Source organism: Corvus kubaryi, unplaced genomic scaffold, assembly GCF_017639235.1.
Source record: "Corvus kubaryi isolate FWS band 111438036 unplaced genomic scaffold, C.kubaryi_AGA036_p1.0 37262, whole genome shotgun sequence".
NCBI classification, from domain to species: domain Eukaryota; kingdom Metazoa; phylum Chordata; class Aves; order Passeriformes; family Corvidae; genus Corvus; species Corvus kubaryi.
The window spans coordinates 748792-761768 of NW_024581078.1; the positions used below are offsets into that span (position 1 = coordinate 748792).

The following is a 12977-nucleotide window of genomic DNA, read 5'->3' on the forward strand; positions in this document are numbered from 1 at the left end:
ACAAAGCGAGCCAGGTGAGACACCGGCACCCCTCGCCCGTTCCCGCCGCCGGTGGGCTCCGGGGAGGCCGCTCTTCTCTTCCCGGTTCGGAGAACCCGTCCCGGCCGATCGGTGCCCGATCCCCGCCGTTATCCCCTCCCGGCATCCCGGCGCGGGGCCCGCCGGCCATCCCCGGTACCCCCGGTGTCCAGCCTGGCACCCCCCGGCATCCCGGTCTCGTCTCTCCCGGTTCTCAGTGTGCCCCCCCGCCCCGCTCCCGGTGATCCCGGTGATCCCGGGGCTCGGTGCGGGCAGTGAGCGGAGCCGGGACCCCTCGGGGCAGCCCGGGGGGGCCCGGGGTGGGGGGTCCCGTTCTCCCGGTTGGACCGTGGAAGGGACACGGTAAGGGAGCGGCTCCGCCGGGGACCGGAGGGTGCCGTGCGGGTGACACGATGGGGGGCACGGGAGGGTCCCACTTGGGGGGTGCTTCCCCCTTCCCCAAACCCGCCCGCACAACCGGGACGGCTCCAGCCCCGCTGAGCCCCGCAACAGCCGGGATGCGCTGGGAAATCCGGGGCGGGATTGCAGGAGGAAGCCCCGGGAGCGGCGGCCCCGCTAACCCCGGGCGGCAGCTGCAGCCCAGCCTCGGGAAGCTCCCGCTGCTCCGGGCAGGATTCGGGGGTCAGCGAGGGAGCCCCGAGCGCGGCCCGGCCGGGAAAGGGCTGGGGGATGTCGGAAAAAGCTCCCGAATTTCAGCCAGGAGCGAGGCCCGCAGGGATCGCGGTAAACAGGGAGTTTGTGTCGGGTCCTTGGAGCGCTTCCCCCGAATTCCCCATCCCTGGAAGTGTCCACGGCCAGGCTGGACGGGGCTTGGAGCAACCTGGGATAATGGAAGGGGGTGGAACGGGATAATCTTTAAGGTCTCTTCCAACCCGAGCCATTCCATGAGTCCCTGTGGGAATCGGCCTCAAACGGGGTTCATAAACACCTTTTCCCTCAAATGAGGGGTGGCCGTTCCCAATCCCCCGAGCAGAATTGTGCTTCCCACTGCTTCCTGTTAACAGTTGTGATGGTTTTTTAATGCATTTTGGGAACGATTCAGGAATCACAAATCCCCCTCTGCTGCTGCTTTCCTGCCCCTGTTTTAAATTTCAGATAAATTTGGCACAGATCGTGTTTTCCATCACTGAGCTTAAACCCTTTCAGCTCATCCCACCCCTGTGTGCAACGTGTGTCACCTCCTTCCTTGGCTCTATTTTCCCAAATCCATTTTATTTACCCAGCAAAGCAAAATTACAAATTCCTCAAGTCATCCCCCACCCCTTTTCCCACTAAACCCATCATGAGGGGTTTTTTCACAACTGCCATGGGGAAAGGTCGTGCTGGGAGTTGGGTGTGGAAGGATTTTGCCGGCCTGGATGTGCCATGGTGGTGTCAGGAGGTGAAAACCCCTCAATGACTCAGGACTAACATGTTCCTAAACCCAAAAATATCATTTTAAACCCCTGATGAAACCATTTTTTGGAGGAATTACAAATTCTTCCAGAGGTGCTGCCACCCCTTGCAGTGCTCCGGGGACAGGGACAGAGGTGTCCATGATTTAGAGATGCTCTGACTGGAAATTGGGAGACACTGGTTCCAGTTTGGCCATTTTTTTGTCTTCTCCCCCCCTTCCTTCCCTTTTCCCCCTTTCTTCCCTTTCCCCCCTGTGGTCCCACTCAGCCCTTGGCTGAAGGAGGGGAGGATTAGTTATTTTTTGGCTCCCTTCAAACCACCAGACGCTGCCAAAACCAAACATGTGGAAGATCTTTCCTAAAATGTTACGTTTTGTTCCACGTCTGTCCTTAATTGAAGGAAAACGGAGCCAGGGCCGGGGTCTGCAGGGACCCCGCAGGGTTTGGGATCCCTGTTCAGGATCCAGAGGGAGCAGGGCTTGGCTCGTGGGCCTCATCCATGTGATTCCTACAAGCCCACGTCTCCCCTGGGTGAGGCAGCCGGGCGCCCACACGCAGGAGAGAGCCCGGAGTATCCTGGAAAAAAAATCCAAGTCGTGCTGGCAAATGCTGCTGATGGGGAGCAGCTCCGAGTGTGTCCAGAACAGGTTCTGCCTGTTCACGGCAAAATGTTCTCTAGAAAAATAAAGCAAGCTGGAGAAAACATTCTGAGGAAGGGGGAGAAACAGCAGCAGCTTGGAGCTGGGAACAGGGTGGGAAGTCCCTGCCTGTCTGGTCCAAGGTTTCCTCCAGTCGGGAATTTGCAGGGACCTTCTGGTGTAGAAACAGCTTCGTTTGCACCGTTTGGGTTTTGTACAAACTGATGTAAATCCTAAAATCCTGCAAATCTTCCCAGCCAGCGCGCAGGACAGGCTGCAGTTCCTGGGAGAATCCCGAGGGAACGCTGGGGTTGTCACCAGGGATGGGGAGCAGCCCCGCCTGGCACCGCGGGGCTGTCACCGGCCCGGGGCGGGGCAGCGCTGCAGCCATCCCGGGAATCCTGCCTGGGTCACGCACCTGGCAGCAGGAGCAGCACAGGAGCGCTCCAGGGATGGGGGAGTCCAGGCACTGGTGTGGGCTGCCCTTTGCAGAGCCCACGCTGGCGTGGCAGCGCCGGGACTCCCGGCACGGCCGCTGTGGGTGCTGCCCATGGATCACGGGAGGGTTTGGATTGGAGGAGACCTCGGAGCTCATCTCCTTCCAGTCCCTGGGAAGTGCCCAAGGCCAGTTGGACGGGGCTTGGAGCACGCTGGGACAGTGGAAGGTGTCCCTGCCCATGGCACTGGATGGGATTTCAGGTCCCTTTCAACCCAAACCAGTCTGGGGTTCAGCCCTGGGCGCTGCTGTCATTCCAGACTGGATTAACGTGCTCCCAAAGCCTCTGTGAGCTGAGCCTAAGCCCTGCGAGGCCTGCCTGGGCTCAGGAGTTCGTGCTGGCAAGTCCTGGCCCAAGCCACAGCCTAGCCACCCCCTCCTGCACATCCAGAGCCGTTTTCCAGAAGGGAAAAGGCAAGTGCTAATTAAAACTCAGCAGCCCTTGCCACACACGCGTTTCCCTGAGTTTGATGACAGCTCCCAAGGCTTCCAGAGGTATTTTTGACCATAAATAGCCCCTTGCTCCCTGCCTGGCTCGGGATGTGCTCCAGAGCCTCCCACAGCCAGCTCAGCCCAGCAGGACCCACCATTCCCGAGCTCCGCAGGCCAGCAGGGAATGCTTTCCGTGCCCCGCAAGCTTCCAGGTGCTGCTGTGGCATCTGCTCCGAGCTGAAGCACAGGAATGTGCTCCCAGAGTGTGTGTGACAGTGAGGGGACAGAGTGCAGCTGGCAGGGAGGGCAATTCCCTTTTTCTGGCCTTCGTGGTCATTGCTCTTGGTGGTGCTGAACTGGTATTTCCTTCACTTCTCCTTGGGTTGGGATTTCCTTCTTCCCTCCTCAGCTGGGGTTCTCTCTGCGGTGACTTTGTGCTCTGCTTTCAAATGTGGGGTTTTTCTTCCCTTTCCCAGCTGAACCTTTTAAAAGCTCCTTTTTTTTGTTGTTCTTTTGGGGTTTTTTGATGTTAGCTCAGCCCTGCTCCCACCGGCCTCTCCAGGCTTTCTCTTGGAGGCAGGAGACGTCTCTGGGATGGTTTGGGTTGGAAGGGACCTTAAAGCTCATCCCGTTCCACCCCTGCCATGGCAGGGACACCTTCCACTGTCCCAGGTGACTCCAAGCCCTGTCCAGCCTTGGACACTTCCAGGGATGAGGCAGCCACAACATCTTTGGGAAGCTGTGCCAGGGCCTCAGCACCCTGTGAGTGAAGCGGGGAGCAGGGAATTCCTGTGGGAGGCATTTGGCAGCATCAGGCTCTGCGCTCCTTATCTGCACACGGGAATTTGGACTGGGAAGTCAAGGGATTCTGCTGATTCCTGCCAGCCTGGAGCCTCCTGCCAACCTCTGTCCCACAGCACCTGATGTTTCTGTATTAACATTAACCTGGATTCCCCTGCAGCTCCTGAGTTTATCTTTCCACATTAATCTGCTCCCGAGGCCGGGGGAAAGCCGGATTTGCTGGAGCGTGGGGTGACATCCGCCAGCTCCGCTTCCAGCCGGGATCCATCCCGGAGCATCCTCCCCTGGCTCCCTGAGCTGTGCTGTCACGGGGGATGGCTGTTTGGAGATGCGTTTGCAGATCCATAGGGAAAGGGAGGCTCAGGGGAGACCTCTGGGAGCCAGGGATTAGGTGCCAGGGCATCCCTGCAGGCCTGGGTGGTGCTGCCTGGGCACTCGCAGAGGTGCCTCTGTCACATCCAGGGGAAAACCTGCAGCCAGGATATTTTCCTGTGGATTCCCTCTCCTTTTCTTGGGTGATTTGGCATCAAAACCCTGTCCCTGCTTGGCTGGTTAATCATTGTCAGAGCTGAGCAGCCCCAGAACCCAGCAGGTTTCATTTTTCCAGGATTGTTTCTCTCCAGAGTTTCCTATAAATTGGCTTTTCCCCCCCTTTGAGGTTGTTTTTGCAGCCATTGGGCTCTGACGGTAACGGGAGCTCCGATTCCTGGAAGGCAGAGACAGAAAACAGAGCTGGGAAACTCCAGCTCTCCGTATCCTGCTCCGTTTGCTTCCCTTCCCGCGCCTGATGTCAGCCAGGGAAAGTGTTATCCTGTGCTCGCAGCTGGGGGAATCTGGGATGAGGAAAGGATCCGTGACTCAGGGCTGGGGGATCATGTGGCGTTGGGATGCTGGTTCCACGTCATCTGCCTGAAATCATGGATTTATCCAGCTGACTTCACAGGGGATGGTTCCTGGATGCAGTGGAAGGAAATCCTCCCTCCCCCTTTTCCCTGCCACTGCTTTTTCCTCCTGGGAAAGAGCAAAATGGGGATGAGGTCAGGCAGCCTGACTTGTAAAAGCTGATTCATTTCTTCAGCAGCATTTTTATTTTCCTTCCTCCTCTCCCCCATCCCTGCACATGCCAGTGCCTTTTGCCAGGGCTCCCAGCCCCATCCCTGTGGGAATACCGGGGGATGGGGAGGGAGCAGGGCAGCTCCTCCTGCCTGAGACTGCAGAAATCCCGGTGCCAAAACCCAGCCTGCCCTCGCGTTGGTGTCCAGTGGGATGTGAGGGGCTGATCCTGCTGTGTCCCTGCTGCTGTCCCTCCCGGAGCAGGCTGCTTCCCAGGCAGGATGGAGAACGGCTGACAAGCCCAGAAATAAAATAAATCCCTAATCCAGAGGGTTCTGGCTGTGTAATTCCAGCTGAACTCATTCACATGGAAACTGAGTGCTGCATGCCGACCCTGGCTGTGTTTCATAAGACTCCGGGGCCGCTGTCCCTGCTCCTTCCCATCCTTAACTGCACGGATTAATCCAGCCTGGGGTGCGATGCCCGGAGTGGGAGCAGGCAGGAGGTTGATCCTGTCTCTTCCTGTGGATCTGCTCCCTCTGAGCTGTGCCACGGCTGTGTCTCAGCCTTCCTCCTGGATCAGATGGAAAGATCCAGGTCGTGGGCCTGGGAAAGCCCCACAGCACCCCAGAGCTTCCCTTTTCCTAAGGTGCTCCATGACAGGACTTAGTGCAGGATCCGGCCCACCTTGGCCTCTCTCTGTGATTATAAAAGTGATAACTGATGTTTTTTTAAAGATTTCCTTTTCCTCTTCCCCTCACCCCATCCCTGCAGGCAGCGATCCCGTGGCTTTCAGGAACAGGTTCCTCTGGCAGGAAAGGGCCGTGCTTGGCCCAGACTCAGGGATGAAGCAGCTGCGGGGGTTCCTCGCCTGGTTTTGGGGCTGGATGCTGCTGGGAGTGCCTGGAGGTGCCCGAGCTCCTGCTCCTCTCCCAGTGGATGGAGAATCCATCAGGAGAGTCTGGATTGCTCCTGCTTCCAAGAAAAGCCTTGTAACTCCCCTTCCGGCTTTGCCACCAATAGCTAATTAATAGAACCAGTCCTTTTAAAGCCACTGGGAATTTTAGGATCTCCTAATGCCTGGCTATTAATAAAGTTCATGCTACTGTCACTAATTAAATTGCTTTTCTGCTGCAAAGAAAAAAAAAAGATGAGTTAAACATCTCCATAATGAAATTCTGTCTTTGCGACAGAAGGTTAAATTTGCATGATTAAAGCTTTAAAGGGCTTTTCCTAATTGAGAAAATGCTTCGTAATTCATCCTAGAGCCCGAAAACCCGGCTGCACCCCCTGGTTGGACCAGACTTTATTCCTCAGCGATAATTTATGAACCACTTTCCTGACCAAATCTGGTTTGGCATCCCAGGATTAGCTGCATTTTAGCTTAATTTTGCCACTTTTGCGATGAAAAAGGCAGAAGAAGGGTCAACAGTTATCTACACCCGAAGCAAATCTACTCCAGGAGAAGGTGCTGGGGTTTTTTTCCCCCTGATTTTCTTCTCTGGATTAGAAACCATCCTGTTGGCTGCTGACGTGTGTGTGTGGTTCCGGGGGAGCAGGGGCAGCACAAATCCGGAGTGCCAGATGTTGGAGGAGCTCTTGTCCCAGAAAAGCTCCTCCTGATTGCACTGGGGGAGTTACAGAGGGCAAAGGGGCTGGGCTTTTGTGCATAAAACATCCTCCAAATGTCGTCTCCCAGGATTGGGCCCCCTCTGGCTCTGCCTGCAGGGCAGGACGGCTGCAGTGATGCCAAGCGCTGGGAGGGATTTTATCCCATTTAAACCGTTCCGAAATGAGTCTTAGGGCGCAGTGAGGAAAAGAATGGATTCAGCAGCACCTCGGATGGGCTGGAAGCTCAAAAAGCCCCTGGATGTGGGGAAGGCCCTGGTGCAGAGTTTGATCCAGCACCGTCCCTGGTTGCTCCCGGCAGCCTTGGGGATGCTGGGATCGCTCCTTCCCGCTCTCCCTTTCCGTCGGATGCCGTGCTGTGCTCCGATAGCCACGGAGCTTTTCCTAGAATTCAAACGAACAAGGAAAGCGGGCGTTTACAGTGTCCTCAGCCATTTCTGTCCCCTTTGATGTCTGTGCACGCCGGGAGGGCGCCGGGGCTGGGCAGAGCCTTTGCTTGGCCACCGCGGTCCGTGTGAAACGTGCCCTGCACGGGGCTCTGCACGGGGCTCTCCCGCCCAGCCCGAGCCGGGAAGAGGAGTTCGCCTTCCTTTGGGGGGAGTTGGATCGGTTTTGATCTCCCTGATGGCTGCAGAGCCATGTCCCAGCAGCCTGCCTTGCTCCCCTCATCCTGCAGATCCAGAGGTTTTTCTGTCTCCTTCCCAGTTCCTTGGCAGTCTCTTGCCTCCCGCTGTGTCCTCCCTTCGGGTGGTTCCGGCAGTGTCCTGCACCTCAGGGAGGTGTTTTTCCTGGTTTTCACAGGGAGCAGAAATCCCTTCTGCTGCTTTTCTTCGCAGCTGAGTGTTTTCCCCAGGCATGTTACACCCTCCTTTCCCCCTTTTCCCCCTTGTCTTTTGGGAAATCCCTCGGAGCACCGTGTGGGCTGACCCTCCAAGTGCTGACTGCAGGACAAGGCTGCTGAGTGCTCTTCCTGAAGCTTTGCCGCTGGAAAAAACAAGGATTGCAATTCCCAGGAGGCACTTTGAGTGCTCTGCACTTTTATATCCCATCTAAAGAGCAGCTCCAGAGCAGCTCCAAGTCTCCAGGGTGAGGAGCCGCTGCCTTTGGTCCCCCGGGTCCTGGGGCCGGGTGGAGCTGCCGAGGGGTGATGGCTCAGCAGCTTTGGAAGAGCCGGGCTGTGATTCACTGGGTAGGACACGGGGAGACTGGGCAGGAAGTTGGGATGCAAGGCCAGTATTCCACGTTTCCCCTCGGTTTAGGGAACTTCCTCTCGATTGCTGAAGTCACTGGAAGTGTGCGAGGGGAAATCATTGCTGGGAGAGAGGAGCTGCTGCTGCTTCCTTACATGTTTGTGTTTTCCCTGGAACTTGACCCAATTCCACGATTTTTTTTCCCAGCTGAATAGAAATTGTGTCTGGTTTGGTTCAGAGCGTGTGAGAACTAATAACAGGAGAAAATAGGATGCAAATGGCTGCTGGGAGGTGCCCCCATCCCTCCAGCAAGAGCATTCCGAGACTCCTATGGAAACCTTCATCCTTTGGGATGAGTCTGCTCTGGGGGCAGGGTCGTGCCCTTCAGCCCCGTCTGTCTCCTGCTGGAAAAGGCAGCTGGGAGATCGCCCAGATGAGCAGGGAGCCTGATAACCGGGGGTCACAGACCGGGTTTGAGTGCTGCCCTCAGGAGGAATTCCCAGAGCCGGGAAGGAGCAGCTGCAGTGCGGAGCATCCTCCGAGTGCCCTTGGCTGGCCTGGCGCTGCCGCCGGCCCCACTGGTGCTGCTGAAATGCCGGGTTTGCCTTTAATTCCCGCTGTCCTCGTTCCTGCAGCCCATCTGCGGGATGGAGATGAGTCACCCGATCGCTGAGGAGGAGGAGGAGGGCTGGCAGGTGGCTCCTGGAAAGCCGCCTGTGCAGCTCTTCCCTGCGGTTTCCATAGGATAAGATTACGACCCGAGGTCACTGGGAAGCCTTTCCTCCTCGGCGGAGGGAAGGGAAGGAGCTGTTCATTGTTCTGGGCTGACCTTCCTGCTCCAGATCAAGGAATTCCTGTGGCGCTGTGGGGAGGGGAGAGATCCCAGTCTCAGCTGCTGAGGGGGTGGGAGCTCGGGGTGTTCCGAGACACGTTTTCCCTGCGCACGTGTCTGGAGGCAGCCAAGCACCTCGAGTGCCTTGGCACGAGTGTTTTCCAACGCAGCGATTCCATGATTCCATCGTGGAGCTCATCCCTGGCGCTTGGGTGCGAGGCTCAGCCAGGACTGGCCTCTCGTGAAAGATGGGAATGGGAAAAACACAGGGAAGGAGCTGCAGGAGAAGGCTGAGAGTTGGATTTCAGAGTGGAAAATGCCCCTGGGAGCTGTTTCTGAGGAAGATCAGACACTGGAGTCTGATTGAGCGTCCAGGTGCCCCAGCCAGGTCGGATCCATAGGGATGACGTTGGGAGCCAGCAGTAGGGCGTGCTCAGAGGGGCTGGAGCCTGAGAGCTCCGGCTGCTGTTCCTCCTCCTCCTCTGGTCTGCCAGGAGGGGATGTGAGAAATCCCAGGGTCACGGCGTGGTTTGGGTTGGAAGGGACCTTGAAGGTCACAGAGTCCCACCCTGCCCTGGGCAGGGACACCTTGCACTGTCCCCGGCTGCTCCAAGCTCCGTCCAGCCTGGCCTTGGGCATTTCCAGGGATCCAGGGGCAGCCACTGGGAATGTGCCTCCCTCTGCCAAGGCTGGAGGTAATTGTTCCTCCCCTACTCCACACAATAAACACTGCGATCTGTTTTCTTCTCCTCAAAGTAGGTCAGGAGTTGCTCAGATCAGTGCGTGCCGTGCCGTGCTGTGGGTGTGCCCAGCTTGCCCCAGCCCCGGCTGCCTGCTGCCCCTGGGGAAGGCATCCCTGCCAGGATCAGAGCTGGGATCCCGGGATGGGCTCAGCCCATCAGAGCTGGGATCCCGATATAGCCCGGGACACCTCCCAGGACCAGCTGGTTCTGCAGGGAGCCTCCGTGGCAGCAGAGCCGTGTGGGGCACTCCAGGAGAACCCCCAGGCTTTTCCAGGTGCTGCAGCTGGACCGGTGTGTTTTTCCAGGAGGTTCTGGGGACTTTCCAGCCCTGCCATTGCCAAGCCCCACTGGCTCAAACACACACACGGAGCTGGGAAGAGTCACGTTGGCTCCGTGGGATGATGGGGATGACCCCAAATGAAGCTGCGTGCCAGGGAGTCGCGCCCTGCTGAGCTGGAGAGGTGCTGTGGCTCTGTTTAGGTTTTGTGGAGCATCCCACAAATCTGTGCCGCTGGGCACGGCTGAAACCGGGCACCAGCGATCCCAGTTAACCCCGGCTTTCCTTAACTCCTTCTCCTCCATGTCTGTGCCGAGCTGGGGGGGGTTCAAAACATTCCCAGCCCTTTTTCCATGGGTTTGTGGGCTGGCTTTTCCCCCTGGGCTGGGATGAAGGGAGCCAGGGCAGAGCTGCTTCTCTGTTTGCTCGTCTGTGGGTTTGTTTTTGTATTTCTTGAGGGGAACTTGCTGTTGGGAGGGTGGAGGGGAGGAAGAGGAAGGCTTTGATACCCCGGAGTCTGGAGGAATAAGGTTTTCAGCCGACTGTAGGGAACTGTTTTGATTGCAAGGATGGCAAATGTTTGATGTGTTATAAATAGGGCTGACTGCCATGGAAAAAAAGAAAGCGAGTTTAAAAAAAAACCCTGATTTTTGGGTTTCTCTTGGTGTGTTTTGCTTGTTTGAGGCTGAGGGAATTAGGGATAATTTTCCATTTTAAAATATTTAAATATTTAAAGGCTGGAGAGCAAACTTTCAAAATGAGGTCTGAAATCCCGTGGGGAAGCTGGTGATTAGCAGAAAATAACACGGACTTAGGCTCTCTCCTTCATGGGCTGGGCAGATGGGACCCTCAGGGTGGATGTGCTGGAATCTGCCCTTCTCCAGCTTTCGAGGAGCTCCTTGGCTCGGGAAGTTTGGCTGCTGGCACCTTCCCAAGTTTATCAGGGATTTTGCTGATGGTGCGGCCCAAAAATCACTTTTTTTTCCTCCACATCTGTCCCACCTCTGCCCTGGAATGATGCAGGAATTCCCCAATTGGGAATACCCAGCTCTGCTCGGGGAGCAGCTTCACCCACTGCTCCCAAAGCCTCTCCTGATCTTCTGCTCTCCTGAATTCATCCCAGCCAGGCTCCCAGGAGCTGGGAGCGGCCGTGCAGCGTTCCCATGTTCCCTTCCCAGTCCAGCTGCCAGGAGAGTCCCTGTGCATCCCTCCTTCCCCCCTCCAGGCTCACACACCATTGCTGCCTCTCCCCGGCCACCCTCGCTCCACACGGGCTCATTGCAACAATGGCTCTTTCATTCCCCAAGAGCTTCCCCCGCCGTGGGCTTGGGCGCAGGGGGAGGCCGGGATTGTTCCCATTCCCTCGCCCCTGCCACGGAGTCCGAAGGAATCCCCCGTGAGCTCTAAAATGGAGCTGCAGAGCGTGGCTGGAGCAGCCTTGGGTGCAGAGGGGCCGTGTCCAGTCCCTCCGGATGAGCTCTCCCGGGGATGAACCCGGCTGGATGCCGAGCTCCCGGGAATGCTCCCGGCACCCCAGGAATCCAAGGCACCTCCCTGCGCTCGGATCTCAGGTCGGAGCTATCTGGGGCGTATTTGAGCTCTGTCCTTCTAATTAAACACGGGTGAGGGGTGGATTCCTGGCTCCTTGGCTGGCCTGCCCAGGCTGCCTCAGCCCTCACCCCTCCCAGGGCCCTGTGGGTGGCATTCCAGGTGAAATTCCAGGTGAAATGCCAGCTGAGCTGCCAGCAGCGGCCAACTGGGAGCAGACTGGATCTGCCCGGGCTGTGCCACCCGACTGCAGCGCCCTGTGCCAATATTTGCTCTGGGAAGTGTTTGGCCGAAGGCTGCGGCTGCTCCCGGGGTGAACCCCTCGGACGTGTCCCGTCCAGAAACCAGAGAGGCCGGACTTGTTCAGCTCCTTCGCTCCCAGGGAGTGTTTGGTTTGGATTTTAACCATTTCCATGTCTGCTCTCTGCAGCCTCCACGCCTGGCTTCAGGAGAGGTTAGATCCCAGCCAGGGGAACAGGGATGTATCCCAAGCCTTCTCCTGGCTGCTCAAGAAATAGAAATGGAGAAGAATTGTCAGCACATCCTCCAAAAAGCCCCATGGCTGCTTCCTGGGGGAAGGGCTGCTGGAATTTGCTGTGCCAGCATTCCTCCAACTGCCTTCCAGTTCCCTTCAGCCAAGCAATGTATGGATAAACCCTTCCTTCCTTCCTTCCTTCCTTCCATGGATGGATGGATCTCTCCTCCCTCCCTCCCAGCAAAGGGTGAGATCCTGGAGAGGTCAGTGCTTCCCAGAGGAAGGCAGGCACTCGCTTCCCATCCTTCCCAGGCCCTGTGGAGCTGCACAACGTGGCACTTTGGAAATTTGGCTCCCGATCGCATCGTGAGGCTCCAGGTTAAACGAGGAGCCGGTGGCGGCTCCTCCTGGCTCATGTCTGGGGGATCTGCGTTGGTTCGTCTCCCTTCCTGAGGGATTTGGGAGCGTGGGGATGCGGGGATGGAGTCCCTCCTCCTTCCCTCCCGTGCTGACGCCTCCCAGTTTAATTAGAGCCAGCAGGGAGAGAACCTCAATCTTATTATTCCCTCCCAGCAGGGCAGCAGCAGCATTTCTTGGACGTCAAAAGGAGGATTAAAATTAGTCTGGAAATGAGGGGGTTTTGCCTCCTTCGCTTCTCTGGGCTCTCCAGAGGGTGTGGAGCCTCCGGAATCGCTGTGGTGATGAATTCTGCTGGCCTGGCACGCGGGCCCCTGGAGCAGAGTCCTGTCAGGGGTTATTTACGGCTTCCCAGGCCCCAAATCCGGGGAGAAAAGCGGGAATGGAGCTGCTTGGGATGACTGCACCCGTGCCAGCTGTGTTAGGGAACAGAGCAGGCTCCCAGAGGTGCGACCTTGGCGGAAGGGATCCCAGTCTGGGTGTGGGATTCTTGGCAGGGGACAGGAGGTGGCAGCTGGGGATGAGCTGTGCCCGGCTGAGCTTGTCCTGGCAGGCCTGGCAACGGCTTCCTGGGATTTCTTCCAGGCTCGAGAGGAAAGCGTGCCTGCCCAGCTCGGGGCTGGGGTGTGTGCTGGCACCCCAGGTGTGGAGCAGGCGTCCAAGGAAAGCAGGAAACCACACTCGGATGGGTTCTCCATCTGCAGGCAGCTGGGGGTGGGGATATCCCTTGGAGCCGCTTCCAAGGGCTGGCCGGACATGGCATGGCAGGGAGCAGGGAATGGGGAGCAGGGAGCAGGGAATGGGGAATGGGGAAAGGGGAATGGGGAATGGGGAGCAGGGAGCAGGGGTTGGCCATCCTGGCTCGCTCTGGCCCTGTCCTGTGTCCCTTACTGGGTAGTTAAAGCAGGAGAGTGAAATCCAGAGCTGGGCAAACCAGGAGAGCTTTCCTTCCTTTCCTTTCTCTTTTTCCCTTCCCTTCCCTTCCCTTCCCTTCCCTTCCCTTCCCTTCCCTT

The 12977-nt window shown here is 57.5% G+C and overlaps 1 protein-coding gene across 3 annotated transcripts in view; it reads left to right on the forward strand.

Annotated features, from left to right (window-relative positions):
- The first annotated feature begins 6 nt into the window (after positions 1-6).
- SH3GL1 (SH3 domain containing GRB2 like 1, endophilin A2) overlaps positions 7-12977 on the forward strand; it is a 23036-nt gene continuing 10065 nt past the window's right edge. For all 3 annotated transcript variants that reach the window (XM_042024379.1, XM_042024380.1, XM_042024381.1), the window contains exon 1: positions 7-14. The gene's annotated coding sequence lies outside the window, so the exon portion shown is untranslated. The remainder of the gene's footprint in view (positions 15-12977) is intronic.